At 37.3% G+C, this 23,554-nt stretch overlaps 1 long non-coding RNA gene across 2 annotated transcripts in view; it reads left to right on the plus strand.

Annotated features, from left to right (window-relative positions):
- The window catches only part of LOC141379180 (uncharacterized), a 33,640-nt gene extending 10,546 nt beyond the window's left edge, over positions 1 to 23,094 (plus strand). For both annotated transcript variants that reach the window (XR_015945476.1, XR_015945475.1), the window contains 2 exons: positions 8,598 to 8,791; positions 20,899 to 23,094. This is a non-coding gene — a long non-coding RNA (uncharacterized LOC141379180). The remainder of the gene's footprint in view (positions 1 to 8,597; positions 8,792 to 20,898) is intronic.
- Positions 23,095 to 23,554: the final 460 nt, after the last annotated feature.

Genomic DNA, 23,554 nt, shown 5'->3' on the forward strand with positions numbered 1-23,554 from the left:
TCGTAAACATTAGGTGAAGCAGATTACATTGTAACTGCGTGTCCTAACAACACACTACGTGACGAGGCTTGAAGCAATTGGACTGTTTGCACCAGACAAAACACAATAGAAATGTAAATAAAGTCATTCAGAAGCACAGAATAGTGCACTCACTACACTCCAGCGAAATGGTAAGGTTTATAATCTAATTAAAACATATTAAACCTCTTTAACCTTATTAAATATAGATAAATGGTCAAATGGTTTATTTTATTTTCTAGATCTGAGGTGAACTATCCGTTGCTGCTTTCAGTAGTCTGGCAAAAAACAGTCAAGTAAAATGGCAAACTCGCATTATTAGCATTTAACACTGAATAAAGCACATGAGGTTTACCTGATGTGTCATTGTTTAGTTTTCTGTTGTTCAGCTGCGAGAAACTGAAGCCGTAGAAGACACACTGCTGTTGGTGTCGCCAATCTGGCAACCCGTGCTTGCACTTGTTTTGAACCAGGTGTGCAATACCTAGATCAACCACTAGGTATCAAACTTTATATATTTCATCTGTGTAGAAAAATTAATATTAGTATAAAATGAAAGCATATTGCTTCTATTGGGTTGCATTATATAATTTTTTTACTCATTTGAGTATTGTATTCTTTTGTACTTTTATTTTATCATTATTTTTTTTTTATCCATTGTCTTATTTTCATGTGCCAGTGTTTAATTTTTTTATTCATTTAAATACATTTCTGGATTATTTACTTTGATATAATTTAATATTTTTTATTTAAAATTAGTAACTCTATGGAAATTCAGTTTTTTTTTTCTATTCAGGTGTATATATATATAATTTAAAAATTTAATTAAAAAGGAGCTAATCAGAATATTATTTGAGTATATATATATATATATATATATATATATATATATATATATATATATATATATATATATATATATATATATATATACATACATACATACATACAGTTGAAGTCAGAATTATTAGCCCCCCTGAATTAATTGACCGCTTGTTTATTTTTTCCCCAATTTCTGTTTAACGGAGAGCTAATTTTTTCAAAACATTTCTAAACATAATAGTTTTAATAACTCATTTCTAATAACTGATTTATTTTATCTTTGCCATGATGACAGTAAATAATATTTTACTAGATATTTTTCAAGACATTTCTATACAGCCTAAAGTGACATTTAAAGGCTTAACTAGGTTAATTAGGTTAACTAGGCAGGTTAACCTAATTAACTTAAAATTAGCTTAAAGGGGCTAATAATTTGGTCCCTAAAATGATGTTTAAAAAATTAAAAACTGATTTTATTCTAGCCGAAATAAAACAAAAATTACTTTCTCCATTAGAATAAATATTATCAGACATACTGTAAAAATTTCCTTGCTCTGTTAAACATCATTTGGGAAATATTTAAAAACAGAAGAAAAAAATTTGAAGGGGGCTAATAATTCTGACTTCATATATATATATATATATATATATATATATATATATATATATATATATATATATATATATATATATATATATATATATATATATATATATATACCCTCTTATTCCAGTCAATCAGATTACATCATTAGTTAGAAGACTACTCAATAGTTCTAATTTTCATTTAATATAGCTAATAACACAATAATGGCAGCAACTCAATGCATTTAGGCGTGTAGACATGGACTAGACGATCTGCTGCAGTTCAAACCGAGCATTAGAATGGGGCAGAAAAGTGACTTTGAACGTAGCATGGTTGTTGGTGGAAGACGGGCTGGTCTATATATTTTAGAAACTGCTAATCTACTAAGATTTTCACGCACAACCATTGGTACGGTTAACTGAGAATGATCCAAAAAATCTGCAGCAACCTCATGATGCTATCATGTCAATATGGACCAAAATCTTTGAGGAATATTTCCAGTACCTTGTTGAACCTCTGCCACGAAGGATTAAAGCAGTTCTGAAGGCAAAAGGGGGTCCAACCTAAGGCTAGTAAGGTGTACCTAATAAAGTGGCCGGTGAGTGTAAATACGAGTGGGTTAATTTCAAATTAAATAAATAAATTCAACAACGTTTAATTTTAATAGAACAATCCTATTTTAATCCAATTAACATCTTACTAATGTTATTTAAGTAAACTAATGAAAAACATGGGCATGTGCTTCTCACAAGGCATTGCGAGCAGTTTATAATTGTGAGTCATCAGTGGTTTTGTTGTAATAAGATCTGACAAACCTTCCCGTGCTCTTACTTGTGTAGAAATGGACCCAATTAGAGGACACTGTTATCACAAGTGATGCTGGCTGAAGTGTATATTATTAGTCTAGGCACACCGCAATACATTTGCACATTATTAGACACCACACTGTTAATTATGCAGAAATAAATAATGTGCATTCACGAGTCTCCACATCTACTGAAAAAAAAAAAAAAAAAGAGGAATTGCTGCACATTAATAATGTTGTAGTTGGGAAGAGATCCTCGGAAATGATGCAAGGAGGTAGACATCGCTCCGCTGCACATCAGTCAGATTTATCTGTTTGCTTGGTCTTGTTTTCTGCAGGAGAAACTTTATAATGTGACAAGATTGTGACAAGTTACACGTGTTTTCGTTATTCAAGAGCTACGATAACTGCACACATCTGGGTTTAGCAAGAATGTGTGAAGAAAGTGTGAAATAAAATAAGCTTTTAATACTTTAAATGGTGTGCTAATTGCTTAAAATGATTGTTAAACTACAGTGGTGGGACAACATGCAGTCTTTTATTATTTAATTAACACATTTAGGGTGAGCAAATCATAACAACATTCAAACAGTTTTGTTTGTTTAAACTACTTATTAAAAATGAACTGAAACAACTAATACATCACTGTGGTGGGACAACATGTGCACTTTAATTATCTGAATTAATATATTTAGGGTAAGCAAATCATAACAACACAAATATATTTTTGTTCAAGCTAGTTATTTAAAATAACATAAAATACTAAAACTATTAATTAACATTTGCTTAGAGCGAGAGAGGTCTAAAAATAAAAAAAAATATATAGTGGGTTAAGTAAATTATTATTAATATATATATATATATATATATATATATATATATATATATATATATATATATATATATGTGTGTATATATATATATATATATATATATTATATATATATATGTATATATATATATATATATATTTATATATATATATATATATATATATATATATATATATATATATATATATATATATATATATATATATATATATATATATATATATATATATATATGTATATATATATATATATATATATATATATATATATATATATATATAATTATTAATATATATATATTTATATGTATATGTATGTATATATATATATATATGTATGTATATATATATATATATATATATATATATATATATATATATATATATATATATATATATATATATATATATATATATATATATATATATATATATATATATATATTAATAATAGTTTACTTAACCCACTATATATTTTTTGTTATTTTTAGACCTCTCTCGCTCTCTTTCTAAGCAAATGTTAATTAATAGTTTTAGTATTTTCACTTGTTTATTTTATTGCGTACATGAGCCTATTTTTGTAAATAAAAATAGTAATTTCAATATAATTTATTTAAATGTAATTTAATTCACTCAATAATTTTAAAGTCTTCATGTACGCTGAAAAAAATATTCAATGCATTTACTCATTTTATTTAAGGTAAGTGCTTGCATACTATTTATTTGGGCTGAATTTAAACAAATTAAGTTGAACATTACTAAATTGAATGTGTTTGTTTAAATTCAGCCCATACAAATTGTTTATAACCCCTTACAGTACCTTAAAAACATTTAGTAAATCCAATTAATCATTTACTCCAGTTTAAAGTGCACACTGTGAAAACCCAATGTTTTCTTGTTGTACCAACACAAATCGATTAGGTTGACTTAATTGTTGTTGTTACAAATTTAAGTTGCTTAAGTAGCTTGGAGAAGCAGCACAAATCTTTTTTTTTGAGTGCAGTTACAGGCTTTTTAACCTATTATCACAGCTAAAAGCCACAGTTTAATTAAGGTGTGAAAAAAAAGAGATTAAACCTGTACAGTTACAACATGTCTACACGACAAAAAATGATTGCAAACATTTTATATGTATTTAATTTAAATATTTAAAATTCAAACAAATCAAAATTAGTAATGTTCAACCTAATTTGTTTGTTTGGATTTAATCCAAATAAATTTCTTACAACCAATTAACTTAAATTAATTTAGTAAATGCAAGGAATTTAAATCATTTTGTCTGTGTAGTTTTAGTTGCACTGAAAAAAAAACCCTGATTCTTTGGATTTACTCTATTTTTTTAGGGTAAGTGGTAGCAAACAATTCATATGGGCTGAATTTAAACAAACAAAATAAGCTGAACGTTACTAAATTTAATTTGTTTGATTAAATTCAGCCCATATAAACTGTTTGCAACCACTTACGTTAATTTTTTTTTTCAGTGTACTGTAGCTTTTTTTTTTCCAATCAGTTTAACCTGTTTTCAAATCAAGCAAGTTCAAGATCTCTCCAACAAAAACCAGCCGCTGTTTATAAAGACTGCCAAAACTCCAGACAGACCAAATGCTTCCAAAAAAGCGCTTTCTAACTGGCCTCTATGACTGTAATTGCTCATAATTCACTCGAGTGCTTTTAATGAAGGAATCAAACCTGCGCGGGTGATCGGAGTCAACTCGGATTCATCGCAAACTTTCCCCCAGAGCCTGAATAATTCTGTCCATGCGAGTCTCTTGTGGCTGGGGCTTGATACACACAAAGCATGACGAAATTCTCCGGGTGATTGAAAGAGCACCTTCCGTTCCGCAGACGAGTTTCAGCAGCTTCCAGGATTTAATCAATCGAAGCGTTAAGTGCAATTCAGGTCACACAGCATGTAGCACATCCAGACCCGCTACAGCTTCACTCAGAGCAGATCTACACGTGTTGCTGATCTACACTCATGTGGGATCCTCCTGAGAACACACTTTCTGAGGTCACTAAACAATTAGACTGCAGTGGTCCGTTAGTTAATGTATTTACTAACATGAACAAACAATTATAACAGTGGTTTGTTCTGTAGAAAGTCCGAAGCAAATATCGCTTAAGGGGGCTAATAATATTGACCTTAGCCCCTTTCACACAGCGATGCCAGTAAATATCTGGAAAATTTACAGGAGGACTTTACCGGTAAATGAAAAAAAGCGCTGTTCACACAGGCGAGGATGTTACGGAATTTTTCCAGATAAGAGCATTCACACATCCTCTCCAAAATACTGTCAATTCTGACATCATTATTCTGAAATGAGCTCTGAACGGCTGCACTTGTATTTGTCTACATTACAAACTCTGGATGGATCAGTATTGTGAACATCTTCGATGAAAACATACAGAGAAACACTTTCGCATGTCGAGATGTACATGACGTGTGTGTGCTGGCGCTCACCAGCTGCTTCACGGGCACACGCGACACGTCAAGCAACTAGAAGCAGAGCTTTAGGATAAACAAGGGCTTACCCATAAGCATATTATCGATAATTATTTACACAGTTGGCATTAAGAAGGAACATATAAACGTTGTCTGACTAACATTTAGCAGCTAAATGTGTCTGGAAAAATATTTAGAGGCTTTTATTTTCATTAACCGCTCGGACGTGAATGCGTCTGACTGTTCTGATTGGCTAAAGCAGGTGTCTCACGTCAGCACGTTCTAGACGTGATCACGCTCTTTCCGGCAATCTTCCTTCTGCGTTCACACAGCGCAGCATTCCGGCAAATTACCGGTAATGTTACAATTACTCTTTCCGGAAAATAGCCTAAACGAATTTACCGGTAATTTTTAAAAAGGGCCTGTTCACACATACAGATCTTTAAGTGTGTAAGATCTGTATGTGTGAAAGGGGCTATTAAAATGGTTTTTATAAAATTAAAAACTGCTTTTATAAATATTGAAATAAAACAAATAATTTCTCCTGAAGAAAACATATTATAGGAAATAGCATAATTTGGAAAATATTTGAAAAACAAATTAAAGGGGGGCTAATAATATTAACTTTAACTGTATATACAGTTGAAGTCAGATTTATTAGCCCCCCTGAATTATTAGCGCCCCTGTTTTTTTGTTTTCCCCCCGATTTCCCCCCGATACCTAGGTTAATAAGGTGAACTAGGCAGGTTAAGGTAATTAGTCAAGTTATTGTATAACGATGGTTTGTTCTGTAGACTAACGAAAAAAAATTAGCTTAAAGGGGCTAATAATTTTGTACCAAAAATAGTTTTTAAAAAATTAATTAACTGCTTTTATTCAAGACGGAATAAAACAAATAAGACTTTCTCCAGAAGAAAAAATATTATCAGACATACTGTAAAAATTTCATTGCTCTGTTAAACATCATTTGTCATAGTTCAGCTGCAAGTTACATCGTTGTTTGGGAAATGCACGCCAGAACCAAACCAAATCTGGTTCTGTTAAAGCAAAAGAAATTAAATAAATAAGATAAGGGTGTCACTCAAATATTACTTAATTTTTAAAAGTAACGTGTTACTTTACTCGTTAATTAGAAAAGTAATATTATTATGTGACTCATGTTACTTGTAATGCATTACCCCAACACTGTATTCACCTTCGTGTTGTTTAAAGACTGTATTTTCTTTCATATTCATTTTTGCATAACATAGGATATATTGTGATGAAAATGCAACCCTCAACAAAGATTCTTGCTGCTTGTTCAAATTACTTGTTTAAAATGAGCTGAATCAACACAGTTCCTGAATTTCTCAAAACAATTCTTGAGACAACTTAATTATTTCATATTCAATCCACTTAAATTTGTAAAAATAATTAAGTTACCTCCTGGATCTGCGACAGAGAATCTACGGGTTTTGGGAAACACTCATCACTATATCGTTCTTTTCCCAAACGATGCATCGTACTTTGATAGTTCAGCCGTGAGTTACGTTGTTGATTGGGAAACGCATCCATTAAGTTAAATTATTCAATTAAATTCAATTAAATTCAATTAAATTAAAAAATTTAATTAAATAAAATACAAAAATAAAATAACTACAAATAAGCGTGTCATGGTGGCTCAATGAGTAAAACAATCGCATTACAGCAAGAAGGTTGATCGTTCGAGTCTCGGCTTGGCCAGTTGGCATTTCTTTGTGGAGTTTGCATGTTCTCCCTGTGTCAGCGTGGGTTTCCTCTGGGTGCTCTGGTTTCCCCTACAGTACAAACACATGTGGTATAGGTGAACTGGGTAAGCTAAATTGTCTGTAGTGTATGAGTGTGAAATGAGTATGTATGGATGTTTCCCAGTGTTGGGTTGTGGCTGGAAGGGGATCCACTGCGTAAAACAAATGCTAGATAAGTTGGCGGTTCATTTCATTGTGGCGACCCCAGATTAATAAAGGGACTAAGCTGAAAAGAAAATGAATTTTCTTGTTTAAAATTAGCTGAATCAGCACAATTCTTGAGTTTCTTAATTCTTTAGAAAACTTGATGATTTTATGTTCAATCCACTTAAATTTGTAAAAAAAACAATTAAGTACAACAATTGAAAACAATTAACTCAATCGATTTCTGTTGCCACAACATGAAGGAATTATGTGCAACACAGTAATTTGACTCCTCTAAAGTCCTTCTATTTAAACACACAAACTTTTTTGAATTTTTTTTTTTAATACTGAGGATTACACACAGGGTTTAATTCATTTTAATATCCAGCAAAGTCAGGCAATGAGGCTTGTCTTGTTGTCTAAAGGCAGAGAAGCTCACTGGTCATTTATTCAGGCAAAGACGATCAACCATAAAACTATTATCACATATTCTTCAAAGACGTTCTATTATAAATGAAGGATATTGATTAAACGCTGCTGTAAGCCATCTGTCTTGATCACAGCCTGAAAATTGAATAATTCCAGCGATGGAGTCGGGGCCATCTACATAATTATGTTGTAGAGAGCTAATCTTATATTCCGATAAAACTTTAACATCGTTTGGCTGTAAAACAGGCAGCTCCAGATGTTCCAGAGGCCAGAAAAGTTTGATCAAGTCAAAAAATAGTTTGGATTGTGTTCAAACTACTGATTAATGCAAGTATTGGTGTTTTTTTTTTGCAGTAATGATTTTCAATTTCTTGCATGACAAAGTTAATAATGCTAACACTCTACTTGGAGGGGGTGATCATAAGACTGTCATGGAAGCTTTATAATCACAACACGACACATTTTATGAATATGAACCAGATTTTACGCTTATGACGCATGCTCATTCGCTCAGTTCTGTTTTCAAGAGCTAGTTTTCCTGTTAGAGACCCCTAAGCTCATTAGATCCTCGAGCCTGGGGCTCCCTCCCATTTGAGATGGGAGTTTGAGCTTAGGTAGATCTTGAGAACCCCCCTCCCTCCCGCTCCTGCTGCTTAAGGATTGCTATAAGGGTGTGCTGCTGGTGAAATTTGACTATGGTGCTGATTTGGTTTAGCCAATTTGCTTATGTCTCATGTTTTGAACTGTTGAAGAAAACCGGAGGACCTGGGGAAAACCCACGAAAGCACGAGGAAAACATGAACTCTGCACAGAAATTCCAACTGGCCTGGTTGAGACCCGAGCTGGAGGAGTTCTTGCTGTGAGGCAACAGTGCTGAGTTGCCATGCTGCCCTAAAAAGAAAAAAGAGGAGGAGAGGAGGGATTCTTCAAGGCGAAGATGATTAAGGTAAGATGCTTTGGATATTTATGCTAAGTTAGGAATCGTCTGATTGGTAGATCATACATTAGCTTGACTCGGGGCCAGCCGTGTCAATCATAAGCATGTGATCCTCTCGAAATTAGCCTATAAATAAACTTCACTTAAATGCAAAGATGACATTGAGATGTTTGTCATTATCACAACTTCATAATACCAAAACAAAATTAATTAAAAAACAAGATAACACAATTATTAACAACCCATTATTGATACGTGCCCCTATATACATTTCTGGAGATCATGAAATGTGTCCTAGGAGGTACAATTTTTTGCAGGTTTTGTTTTCGCAAATTCACCAGAGGCCGCTGTGTACGCTTTTTCAGATCTCAAATTAATCTCACGAGTGTCATTCGCGCCTGCTGTTCTCATGTAAATCCATCAGAGCCTGTTGTCAACTGACTGACCTACTGACTGACTCACCGATATCCCCATCTCTAAACCCAACCGATAGTGTTTTCAAAAGCATTCCAGAAAAAGAAAAGCCCTCGCCAGATTTTTACCCCATATTCAGATCTTACCACATTCTCTCCCTGTTAGTTACCTCTATATTAAATTTTTTTTGCTTTTGCTTTACCTGCTTTCTGGAACTGTTCTTCGCCAGACTCAAACCCCGTTCTTGTGGTCAACTCCTCTCTGCATCTCAAGTCCACCGACGTACATGGTGAGGCACTGGGAAAACTGGTAACATCGAAAAAGCCGTACATACAAAGGTAAGCGGTCAGCTGGGAGTGCGACTACTCACGATTGAAACACCTGAACTTGACCCACAAATCACTTCTGTATTTCCTGTTTGCGCTCTAACTCGTGCCCAATCTCAGAAGTTCAAAGATGTTCTTGATCTTTCTGACACTGTGATATTCTCTCCACTAGGGAAGGTGGCAGAACCAGAATCCAAGGTTGTAGCAGAGGACAGTGAGCCATCTCTGGTAATCAGTCTTTCTTCTAAGTTGGGTAGGTCGGAGTTAGCTGCTGCTCAAAATTCTGATCCTTCCTTGGCTACTTGAAGAGATGTTGCTGTTGACATTACTCAAGTACCCAACATTAGGATTGCATAATTTTGGGAAGACTGAATACTCATGCGTAAATGGAAACCTTTATGTAACCCCGCCGGTCCTACGCCACCCAACCCGCTACGAGCTGGTATCGAACCGACGACCTTCCGCATGGGAGTCGGTTGCTCTACCAAGGAGGCTAAAGACCATGGCCTCTGGCGTTTGTCGCTAGAGCACCTTTAGAGGTCAGAGGAGTGAGATTTACCTGCACAGCACACACTAGATGGCCTCCGTTACACTTACTCCCCTAAACCTCACTCCCATCTGGGTCACGGCACCAATGTAACCCCGCCGGTCCTACGCCACCCAACCCGCTCCCAGCTGGTCTCGATCCGGCGACCTTCCGCATGGGAGTCGGTTGCTCTACCAAGGAGGCTAAAGACCATGGCCTCTGGCGTTTGTCGCTAGAGCACCTTTAGAGGTCAGAGGAGTGAGATTTACCTGCACAGCACACACTAGATGGCCTCCGTTACACTTACTCCCCTAAACCTCACTCCCATCTGGGTCACGGCACCAATGTAACCCCGCCGATCCTACGCCACCCAACCCGCTCCCAGCTGGTCTCGATCCAGCGACCTACCGCATGGGAGTCGGTTGCTCTACCAAGGAGGCTAAAGATCATGGCCTCTGGCGTTTGTCGCTAGAGTACCTTTAGAGGTCAGAGGAGTGAGATTTACCTGCACAGCACACACTAGCTGGCCTCCGTTACACTTACTCCCCTAATTCTCACTCCCATCTGGGTCACGGCACCAATGTAACCCCGCCGGTCCTACGCCACCCAACCCGCTCCCAGCTGGTCTCGATCCGGCGACCTTCCGCATGGGAGTCGGTTGCTCTACCAAGGAGGCTAAAGACCATGGCCTCTGGCGTTTGTCGCTAGAGCACCTTTAGAGGTCAGAGGAGTGAGATTTACCTGCACAGCACACACTAGATGGCCTCCGTTACACTTACTCCCCTAAACCTCACTCCCATCTGGGTCACGGCACCAATGTAACCCCGCCGGTCCTACGCCACCCAACCCGCTCCCAGCTGGTCTCGATCCGGCGACCTTCCGCATGGGAGTCGGTTGCTCTACCAAGGAGGCTAAAGACCATGGCCTCTGGCGATTGTCGCTAGAGCACCTTTAGAGGTCAGAGGAGTGAGATTTACCTGCACAGCACACACTAGATGGCCTCCGTTACACTTACTCCCCTAAACCTCACTCCCATCTGGGTCACGGCACCAATGTAACCCCGCCGGTCCTACGCCACCCAACCCGCTCCCAGCTGGTCTTGATCCGGCGACCTTCCGCATGGGAGTCGGTTGCTCTACCAAGGAGGATAAAGACCATGACCTCTAGCGTCTGTCGCTAGAGCACCTTTAGAGGTCAGAGGAGTGAGGTTTACCTGCACAGCACACACTAGCTGGCCTCCGTTACATTTACACTATAGCGAAAAGTGGCAAGAAGTTCGCCAGATTTTTCTGCCTGCTGTTTATCGACCTCATGTTCTACAGTTAGCTCATGAGAGTGTTCTATCAGGACGTCTTGGAGTAACAAAAGCATTCCATCTGTTTATGCAATATTTTTTCTGGCCTGGGTTAAAGTCTGACATTTCTAAGCATGTTCGCTCCTGTCATGTTTGTCACTTAGTGGGAAAACCAAATCAGACCATACCAGTTGCCCCTTTAAAAACAATTCCTACCTTAAAACACAAAGATATTGTATGATGAACTTGTTTTCAAGAGTTAACTGATAACCAATAAAGCGTATTTGGCATGCTGTCCCGGGATAGAGTCCTGAGCTCGTAATATCCTCGAGCCAGGGGCTCCCTCCCGTTAGAAGGGGGAGAATGGAGTTCGGGCTCAGGTAGGTCTCGAGAACTCCCCTGCTTGTCTCCGTGTGAGAAGTGTAAATTAAGGTTGTCTTAGGTGATAATTTGGTTTAGTCGATTGCTATGGTTTATGTTTTTGGATGGTGGGAGGAAACCGGGGAACCCGGATAAAACCCCAAGCGAACACAGGGAGAACATGTAAACTCCCCACAGAAACACCAATAGGAGGTTGGACCAGCGGTTGTCTTGCTGTGAGGCAACAGTGCTAGCCACTGGGCCACCGTGCCGCCCTATCGGAAAAAAAGGGGGGAAAGTAGGGGTGGAAGGTGTGGAAGCTTCAAGACGCAGATAGCTGGAGTGAAAAACTCTGGTTTTGGGCAGATTACGGAGCTAATGAGGAGCCAGAAGTGTTGATCATAAGCACGTGATCCTCTCGAATTAGTTTATGAATAAACCACACTATGTCAAGTAATCATAACAGACATCTCAAACAGTGTCACCTTTGCATTTAAAATGACTTAAGTGAGTAAATGACACTTAATGACAGTTGTCACAAGCATGCATTATAAAGTGTCATGTCATGATTATAAAGCTGTCACCATTTCAAGTAAAGTTCTACCTCACAAACTATTACCCTTAATGAAACTCATTCATCTCTCAATTGACTTATTTGTGTATGCATTCACATTCATTTATTTTACTACTACAGAAGTGTGCAGCGATTGAAAGGGAATGAGATATGGGTCAGGGATTTACAAGGCACATTTGAAAAGGAATAGGAGATTTTCTCTGGATAAGAGAGACGAGTATTGACCTCAGCGCTTCCTGTGAAAGAAACTTGGTCAAAAACATTTCAAAGCAAGGGTGTGTGTGTGGTGTGTGTGCTCACAGTAAGGGGGGAAAAAATGAACATCAAACCCCGACAATTCTAAAATGCTCTTTTTTGTTCATCCTCTGGTCATGTAAGGTTAACTCTAGACTTTAAGACTGTCTCGCTGAGTTTGGCCAGATAATCTGAGGATCCGTGCTATTTCACACCACGTTGCGGCTTAAGAGAGCGTGCTGCAGTGTGACAGAACTGTTCGAGGAAGTGTAAAGTGCAATTAAATGTTGGTGGAAAGGTGTTTCTTGATTGGAGATGAAAAATCAACATAGGCTCGTTCTGAAAATGTAGCCCTAGAAATATTTCTGAAGATCATGAATTATGTAGCCAGAAGTACGTATGGTTGCATTTGGTCTATAAAATGAATGCTACGAGGCGGTATGATGTGTTCCTTTTCACGCTTACCAGCTGACCGCTTACCTCTGTGTGGACTGTCCAGTAGCTCGCCATGTACGTTGGCGGACATGAGATGCAGTGAGTAGTTGACCACGATGACAGGGTTAGAGTCCGGTCAGAAAGCTGGTAAGACTAAAACAGAAACCAAAAAATAAAATAAACTGATCAATCAGTGCTTATGAAAACACTATTGGTTGGGTTTAGTGAAGTGGGTGGGCTGGGCTGGTCAATCAGTGCTTTTGAAAACACTGTCTCTTGGGTTTAGGGAAGGTGGTGGGGGCAGGTCAATCGGTGCTTTTGAAAAGACTATTGGTTGGTTTTAGGGAAGTGGGTGGGCGCTGGTCAATCGGTGCTTTTGAAAACTATAGCTTGGGTTTAGTAAAATGGGTAGGTGGGTCAATCAGTGCTTTTGAAAACGCTGTTGATTGGGTTTAAAGAATTGGGTGGGCGCTGGTCAATCGGTGCTTTTAAAAGCACTGTCACTTGGGTTAAGGGAAGGTGGTGAGCGCTGGTCAATTGGTGCTTTTAAAAACACTATTAGTTGGGTTTAGGGAAGGTAGTGGACGCTTTTCAATCTGTGCTTTTGAAAACACTGTCGCTTGGGTTTAGGAAAGTGGGTGGTCTCTGATCAATCAGTGCTTATGAAAACACTATTGGTTGGGTTTAGGGAAGTGGGTGGGCTGGTCAATCAGTGCTTTTGAAAACACTGTCTCTTGGGTTTAGGGAAGGTGATGGGCGCTGGTCAATCGGTGCTTTTGAAAACACTATTGGTTGGTTTAGGGAAGGAGGTGGGCGCTGGTTAATCAATGCTTTTGAAAACACTATTGGTTGGGTTTAGAGAAGGGGGTGGGCGGGTCAATCAGTATTTTTAAAAACACTGTCGCTTGGGTTTAGGGAGGTAGCTGGGAGCTTGTCAATCTGTTCTTTTGAAAGCACTATTGGTTGGGTTTAGAGATGTGGATAATCGTTGGTCAATTGGTGATGTTGGAAACACTCGGTTGGGTTTAGGGAAGGAGGTGGGTGCTGGTCAATCTGTGCTTTTGAAAACACTTGGTTGGGTTTAGGGAAGTTGGTGGGCGCTGGTCAATAGGTGCTTTTGAAAACACTATTGGTTGGGTTTAGGAAAGTGGATGAGCACTGGTCAATCTGTGCTTTTGAAAACACTATTGGTTAAGTTTAGGAAGGTGGATGGGCACTGGTCAATCGGTCCTTTTGAAAACACTATAGTTTGGGTTTAGAGAAGGCGGTGGGCGCTGGTCAATTAGTGCTTTTGAAAACATAATCGGTTGGGTTAAGAGAAGTTGATGGGCACTGGTCAATATGTGCTTTTGAAAACACTGCCGCTTGGGTTTAGGGAAGGCGGTTGTTGGGTCAGTTGGTGCTTTTGAAAACATTGTCAGTTGGATATTGAGAATTGAGTAGTCGAGTCAATTGTTGCTTTTCAAAACACTGCCGGTTGTGTTTGTCAGTGGATCAGTCAGTCAGTCAGTCGACAGTGGCCTCTGGTGGATTTACACAATAACAGCAGGTGCGAAAGGCACTCGTAAGAGAAAATTGTGATCTCAAAAGCATGCACAGCTGCCTCTGGTGGATTCACAAAAACAAAAAATGTACCTCCTGAGATGTATTTGGCGCTCTCCAGAGTGCATATAGGGGTACGTTTTCAGAAAAAGCTTGAGTTTTGGAAAATGGAGTTACTTTTTGCTTTTTGTTTTTTTGTCACCGAAAGGCATATTTGTCAAATCAAAGAGATTAGCACAAAATTGAATTTATGTCGCTCCCTCAGCATCTTTGTGTGTGTGTGTGTGTGTGTGTGTGTGTGTGTGTGTGTGTGTGTGTGTGTAAAAATAATAAAATAAGAATTGCCTTGTTTTCCAGTCTGATGCAAGTCAAAGACAAACAAGACGGGAACTAGTCTCCAGGCGTAATTGCAAAAGGGAGCTAAAAGTAAAATTACATTAAAACACAAACACATGCAGAAATAGGCTTGAAAGCAGGTGCATTTCTGAATATTCCTTCCTGAGTTAAAGTTTCAGGCTAAAAACTTCAGGGAGAAAATGTCTCAGTCTTGGTTTATCTTACCTAGATTCTCTCAGAAAGCCACTATTCCGTGGGTATTCGCTTTAAAGGGCTTTTACTCCTTTTTTCCCCCCCTTTTTTTTTTGTTCCCAAGGTTTTCAAAGACCTGCTGCTTGGAGCAGGGCAAGTAAAGGAGACGTGTGTAAAAAGAAGTCTTTTTACCTTTGCCAGAAAGTGTTGAAAGGCACAAAACACTGGCTCTAATATAAAAAGAGCTCCACTCACTCTATGGCTTTTCAAACAGAATCCGCAATAGTTGCATTGCAAGGATAAGCTCTATTTCAGAGCATTTTGCAAATGATAATATCCTGTTCTATCCAAAAAGCCGTCCTTCTTGATTTCGACCGTTTTCATCAAGGACAGTCGAGTAAATGATATTGTATTTTATATTACACTAGGGTCATTTCTCTTATCTGAAAGCGCTCAAGTCTAATGTGGGTCTTACTATTGTGACCGTTGACCATGGCTTCAAACTCCTTGACAGTAACAATTCTTTCCTGAAGATAAAACATTCGCTGAAAGGCCTCTCGCAGACTGTCAAAGAAGAAGACAAATACAGGGATTGCGAGGCCACGGGTCTGCTGTCAGAATGAGTGGCATTGAGCTGACGGTGAGACACCTTGATAAAACTACAATTATTCTCATGAGACTGTGGCCTGCGGTGCTACATGCATCAGTTTGAGCTCAGGAATAGACAATGACTTCAGGTCTCTGCACAGGCATGCACAGAAAGTTGGCTATTGTCTTGTATATATTTAAAAAATGTCATGTTCTTTAGTTTGCAAGTATATTATTTATAATAATAATAATAATAATACAATTTAAGAACGTTTATGGGAAGCATTTTACTTGTAATGATTTTTCACATGCATAGTATGCACAGAAAGTTGTGAAAGTTCGCTCATTGTATAAACGTACCCCTGTATACATTTCTGGAGAGCACTAATTATGTAGCCAGAGGTACATATGGCTGCATTTTGTCTTTAAAACAAATGCTACGAGGCGGTATGATGCCACTGACGGCTTCTGTTCTGTTGAAGTTGACCACGATGGCAGGGTTCAAGTTTGGCGAAGATCTTTTCCAGAAAGCTGACAAAAACCGAAACAACATGCAAAAAATAAAATAAACAAGTAAAAAGAGAAGATGGTAAGATCTAAAACGTGGTAAAAATAAGGCCGCCATAAGGGCTTTTGTTTTTCAGGATTGCTTTTGAAAACACTATTGGTTGGGTTTAGGGAAGAGGGTGGGTGTGTTATCTGTTGGTTGGTCGGTCAGCAGAAATCAGCAGGCGCGAATGGCAATTGCAAAAGAAATTTCAGATCTGAAAAAACGTACACAGCTGCCTCTGGTGGATTCACGAAAACAAAAATTGCAAAAAAAACCTCACTGGGACATATTTCGTGATCTCCGGATATGTATCTAGGGGTATGTATCAATAATATATCTATAATGAGCTTGGGTTTGTTATTTTCATGTATATCCTAAAAAATGTAATGCTATTTCATTTGCATGTACATTAATAATACCGTTTAAGAGAGTTTATGCGAAGCATTTCACTTTTAGCAATTTCCACTGGGAGATGTACAGAAAGTTGTCTATTTTCATATCTGTAAAAAAAACAAAAAAAAAAACAAAGGTATTTAATTTGCATGATATTAATAATACCATTTATTCCTTTCCTAAATTAAATCCATTAATTTAGAAAATTTTATATAAAACATTTTACTTTTAAAAGTTTTTTTTAAATTAGTAAAAGTTAAATAGGACCATGTTTTTGATAAATATAAAATATGCATACTACTACTACTACTACTACTACTAGTCCCTTTATTAATCTGGGGTTGCCACAGTGGAATAAACCGGCAACTTTTCCAGCATATGTTTCACGCAGCGGATGGCCTTCCAGCTGCAACCGGTTCTGTTTTTATCATTATATAATAATTAGGGGCGTGAAATGTCTAGGTGTTCCCTATGGTCAGTCTGCCCCTGAAAATAATAATAATAATAATAACAATAATGATAATAATAAAAATGTTTATTCATTCATTTTCTTTTTAGCTTAGTCCATTTATTAATCCGGGGTCGCCACAGCGGAATGAACGGCCAACTTATCCAGCACATGTTTCACGCAGCGGATGCATTTCCAGCTGCAACCCATCACTGGTAACATCCATACACACTCATTCTCACACACACACACACACACACACACACACACACACACACACACACTACGGTCAACTTTTTGCAAACCCAATTCAACTCTACCGCATGGCTTTGGACTGGGGGGGATGGAGCACCCGGAGGGAACCCATGCAAACATGGGTAGAATATGCAAACTCTACAACTGACCCAGCCGAGGCTCGAACCAGCAACCTTCTTGCTGTGAGGCAAACGTGCCACCCATCATGCCCCATATACATATATATAAAATTAGGGCGAAGCAGTGACAGCAAGACAGCAACTCACAGCAAGATGGTCGCTGGTTCGAGCTTCGGCTCAGTTGGCGTTTCTGTGTGGAGTTTGTATGTTCTCCCTACGTTCGCGTGGGTTTCCACTGGGTGCTCCGGTTTCCCCCACAGTCCAAAGACATGCGGTACAGGTGAATTGGGTAGGCTAAATTGTCCGTAGTGTGTGTGTGTGTGGATGTTTCCGAGAGATCGGTTGCAGCTTGAAGGGCATCCGCTGCGTAAAAAACTTGCTGGATAAGTTGGCGGTTCATTCCGCTGTGGCAACCTCGTATTAATAAAGGGACTAAGCCGACAAAAAAATGAATGAATGAATGAATATATAATTAAAAATATATATTTACTATTTTCCCAAGTGTATACAACTACTGTAAGAAATTATCAGCATTTGGTACATTTCAGTATCATCTTAGCTTAAACTGACCCAATCTAATTTTGTTTATATAAAATGAACCTGCTCCTACGCAGGTTTGAGCTACGAGAACTGTTGCTATGACAACAACTCTCGGATGAGTTTTGAAGAACGAAACGATCTTGAATCATGTTAAATCGTCAATATCCAAATCCAGCTAACTGAGTAGTCCACGTACAAAGAACGGACCCCAGGCTGGGAGTTGAGTCTTGGGCTCGTAAAAATGAGAAGTTATGAAACACCAAATATGATGCGGCTAAATATCAACTTCGATATAAACGGCCCTGGGGGTTAGTAAGCATTACATTTGTATATTGTGATGCTTGAAAAACTCCTTTCATCGTTAACACCCAACACAAACAAGCAGACTCCAGAACTCTGTACTTTAACACTCTCAGAAAGTCATTTTCACTTTCAAGTGTCTCACTTTGAGTCGAATTATTACACAGGAGAACAAATATCTCCAAACAAAAAGCAGCTAATCCTCTTTATGTGGCTCTTTAAAAGCGAGTCTTCCACAGGGATTGTGCATTAAGCCAGGTTTGACACAGCATTGTCTGTGTTTCTGTCTGCATGAAGCTGGCCTTATTCACCCTCAGTAATTTTAGAGCTTTCGGTGGACAGAGATGGCGAACAATGATGAAAAGCCACAGCGGTTTGCCTCCCTCTGCATCACCCTTTACTTTCAAAGGTGCATTTTTGGAGCGTTTGCTATCAGGTGTTTGAAGACAAAGTGCACAAAACGGACGTGCTGTGCTCTCATTTTAAAAGGGAACACAATGAGCTGAGAATAACTCGTGAATCTGATGCAGACACATAATCCGCAGGTTTCTTAATCAATTAGGCTCGGTTCACATTAAAAACGCTCTCTTTGATATGGATCAGATGTTTTTATTTATTTATTTTTTGTAAGAATATCCTTTTTAAATTCTTATTGAAATGATGGTGAATGGAGAAAATAATGGCAAAAAAAATCAACATAAAAGTTATAAATACAGCTTTTGTATTGCATGAAGAAAGTCATAAGAGTCTTAAAGTTATTAAACAAATACTGATTTATTTTATAATTTTTTTACTCTTATTTATATATATTTTTTTTTTTTAATTAAGGAAGAAGAATAAGAAATGGGGTAAATTTCTAAACTTCTGTGACCCACAATGCTTGCAAACATGTAACGAGACAAAAAACAATTATGGTAATAAGATGTTAGATTATTTTATAGGTGGGCATGGATATATATTTTTTATTCTAGATTAATCTCACTGTAATCTTGGAATTAATCTTATTCTAGATTAAAAATGGCTCATTTGAATTCTGCCGAAGGCATTCAGAATATGTGCGCTACCCAAATAATGACTAAAAGTAAGTCTTTGAGAACAGGTTTCTCAAGCCAGGTGGCGCATTAGACCAGGGCTCATCTCCTGTTTCCAAAATGCTTCACAAACTGCTTGGGAACTCCTCTACAATAATAATTGGTGATAAAAATATATGATGTTCAATAAGATTTACTTTTGTATACTAACAATTTATTCAGGTAAACATGAATGCTGAACCGTAGGCCTACATGAGCTCCAAACAGCGATTTTTGATCACCTTAATCCAACTAAAGTCATAACTGAAAACAGAAATGGATTTAAGACATGTGGAGTATGCAGAAGTTAGTGTCATTATTGAAGTAAACACCGCGATCAAGCTATTATCGTAATGTAGGACTGATTCGCTATATTTTCCAACAAGATCCACACTCATATCTGTCAGTAAAAGACCGCACACACACACACACACACACACACACACACACACACACACACACACATTGCGGAATGCAGAAGTTTTTTCTTTCCATTTGATGTGCGTTATTAAATTCTATAACACTCTCACCAGTCCTTACTCATTATTTGCGTCTAATACCCCAGTTTGTCACAGGGGCATGGATGAATGTTCATGAGTGAAAGTGAAACTGCCGAACTGCAGTTAAAGTCACCTAAAATCACAGGAAACTCTTATATGAAAGCACTTCACGTAAACACCTTAATTATATTATTGTCTATTAAGGCAAATAACTACACTACAGATGTCCATGTGAGCAAAGTCAGTAGTGTCTTCGAAGTAAGTGAAAGATCCAGAAGAGAATCCTGCTGATTTGATTCTGAAGGGCACTTTTTTTGTCAGACGGCTCACGGGTCAGGTATACATCCGCGCTAAAATATCAAGGTCATGATAGCTTGCGTAGAATAGACCCAGCTCCCAACCCAACTTTGAGAATAGATTAGGTGATTATAGTGATATTTTTTTATCACTTGATAAGAGTCTCGCATTAACGCAGCACGTTAACGGCCCACCACTAGTTTATTTATTTATTTATATTGCATTGCTGTGCTTTTATGTTAATGCTCTGTATTTCACATTCATCTTCGTTATTTATGGAGGGATATTATTACAAAAATATAACAATTATGGGTATGATATTGGCAACCCCCCCCCCCCCCCCCCCACTCTCTTTTTTATATGTGTTTTGGTTTGGTTACACTTATTTAAACTGGTATATTAACATCACTTACATTTAATATTTAATATGCATATACATTTATTCATTCATTTTCTTGTCGGCTTAGTCCCTTTATTAATCAGGGGTCACCACAGCGGAATGAACTGCCAACTTATCCAGCACATTTAACATAATGGATGCACTTCCAGCCACAACCCAACACTGGAAAACTCCCACACACTCTTGCACACACTCACACTACAGACAATTTAGCTTAATTAGTTCACTTATAGCGCATGCGTTTGGGCTGTGGGGGAAATTGAAGCACCTGGGGGAAACCAACACAGGGAGAACATGCAAACTCCACACAGAAACCTCAACTGATCCAGCCAGGGCTCGAACCAGCGACCTTTTACTGTTAGGTGTTACCTTTGATGTTTTCTTTGTCTATGTTTTTTCACCCTCATCTCCGTTTGCCCTTAGGTTTCTTATTGGTTCACCATTCTGTCCATCATCATTATCACAGTGTCTGTTCCACCAATCCCCAGACGCGCTGCAAGGATTTAAAGCTCCGACAGACCAGTGTGTGGTGTGCGCTCTGCCTCAGCGTACCATTTGTGCTCCACACAATTTGATTGTGCAATGCTTCGTCTGTTCAGTGATCTATTATCTCAGTTTACTGTGGTAATTCGAGTTTGCTTGTTGAACTTCGTTGGCTTTAAGTAACTTAATGTGATGGTTGTTGTGTGATTCTAAACAAAGCTTTGACCGTCTTATCCGGTTTGTTTTAGTTTAGATTGATGTTTTGTTAGATTAGTTTGAGTGTTTTGCCACCTGTGTACATTGAGTTTTGTAGTTTAATTAGTTTAGTTCGGGTGTCGTATACACTGAAGGTCTCGGTTTTTATTTGTATTTCTTTTTGTCGCCTAGTTTAGACTTGAGATTTAAGGATTGTTTGGTTTAGTTGATTTCTTTGATTTGGCTTACACTCATTGTTTTTGTTTAAAGATAATAATTATAAATGTTTATTTCTTTTTTTCCCCGTTTATTATTGTTTCATATTGTTTCAACTATTAAGTTAAAAGCTTAAATAAGAGAATCGATTCCTGCCTCATCCTTGATCTGTCGCATAGATTACACCTGTCTCACCTAAATGTTACAGCATCCCACTAAAACACCTTCAACACTTAACATAGGCAACAGTGCTAACCACCAAGCCGCCAAACCGCCCTGTCATTATATAATGTAGTTAATTAGTCAATAACATAATCAAACAGTGTACAACTACATTTACAAGTGTTAATATTTTTTTTAATAATGCATCAATATTGCCAACACAATCTCACGGCAATTCGTAACTTTTTGATTTAGTGGCTAATTCGGATGAATTCGTACGATCTAATTCGTATTATTTAGAACGATTTGCTCATCACCCAATGATGGTTGGGATTAGGGGTGGGGTTTGGTGCCACGCCTCCTTTTTAAAATCGTACATTTTCGTACAACTAAATTCGTACGAATTAGCCACTAAACTGACAAAATGTAACTTATGTTTCCTTGTGAGATTAGGCTAGTATTGCTGTACTATTATTGAATAAATCCTGTACTATTATTGTTCTTTTTTAGCTCATGTTAATAAACGCATTAACTTTAATTAATAAAACCATACTGTAAATACCAACTAATTCTTTTAATTTAGCTTTAGGACGCTGTTACAATCCAACAAACCCGTCAGTTAAAGTGCATTGTGAATAATTAAGTATTCTGCTCAGCTTCAGATGTTTTTGTCCATTTTCCAGTTTTCTCTGCGACCCTCTTGTCGCCTTCGCATGCATCAGTAATGTTTAATTTAGTGCTTTATTGTTTAAATGATCCAAAGCCCAGAACTGCCAAATGATTGGATCTATTTTTAGTCCTGCGAGAGAAGGATGACTCACAACTCTTTAAAAACAGCACAGCTAAGGTTTGCCACAAATGCCAGATCATTTATTGTCCACCAACGTGCAGATTACTGTGTATGTATCTGGGATTTGCCCTTTCCTCTTAATAAGACAAAGATCTAAATATTTTTTTTACATGCATCGCTTTATTTGTATTTCTGAGGTGGCATTTATAACATTTGAAAAAGTACTAAAAAACATGCAATTATATGATATTAATTTTAAATTTTTTTTTTCTTCTTTTTTTTGTTTTGTTTTTTTGTTTTGTTTTTTGGTGTGGGTTTCCTTTCGGGTGCTCCAGTTTCCCCTACAGTCCAAACACATGCGCTATAGATGAATTAAATAAACTAAGTTGGCCATGTGTGTGTGAATGAGTGTGTATGGGTGTTTCCCAATATTGGGTTGCGGCTGGAAGGGCATTTTCTGTGTAAAACATATGCTGGATAAGTTTGCGGTTTATTCCACTGTGGCAATCCCTGATTATTAAAGGGACTAAGCTGAAAAGAAAATGAATGAGCTGATATCTGATGTATTTTATTCTTCTGTTTTTATGTTAATGCTCTGTATTTAATATTCATATCCATCATTTGCAAATAAGAAAATCAATAAAAAATTCTAATCATAAAATCTTATATTGTCAACCCCACTGTGGGATTATTTCATTTGTTTTAATGAAAATTTTGCTTAATTTTGACATTTGTTTTGTAGACGGTCAAAAATAAATATTGCTTAAGAGGGCAAATAAAATTGACTTTAAATGGTTTTTTAAAAAAAATTACAACTTTTCTTACTATTCTAGCAGAAATAAAACAAATATTATCAGACATACTGTGAAAAAAAAATCCTTGCTCTTTTAAACATCATTTCGAAAATATTTGAAAAAGAAGAAGAAGAAACAAATTCACAAGAGGGTGAATACTTTTGAGTTGTATTCAACTGGGCATATATATATACCATATTAAATTAATTTGAATATATTTTGGCTGTTGTTATATTTTGAGTAAAAAGATATATATTAATATTTATATAGGCCCGTAGCCAGCCTGGTGAAAGGGGTGGTTATTTTTTCTCAAAAAGTGGACCTTTTTGCAGTTATACACCACAGTTTCTATATAACTATGAGATTTAAGTACTGCATATTAGTGTTTTTTTTTTTTTTTTTTTTTGCTAGATTTGCTAGTCAGATGTCATCATAAGCA

The sequence above is a fragment of the Danio rerio genome, chromosome 19 (assembly GCF_052040795.2).
Source record: "Danio rerio strain M-AB ecotype USA chromosome 19, GRCz13ab, whole genome shotgun sequence".
Classification (NCBI taxonomy): domain Eukaryota; kingdom Metazoa; phylum Chordata; class Actinopteri; order Cypriniformes; family Danionidae; genus Danio; species Danio rerio.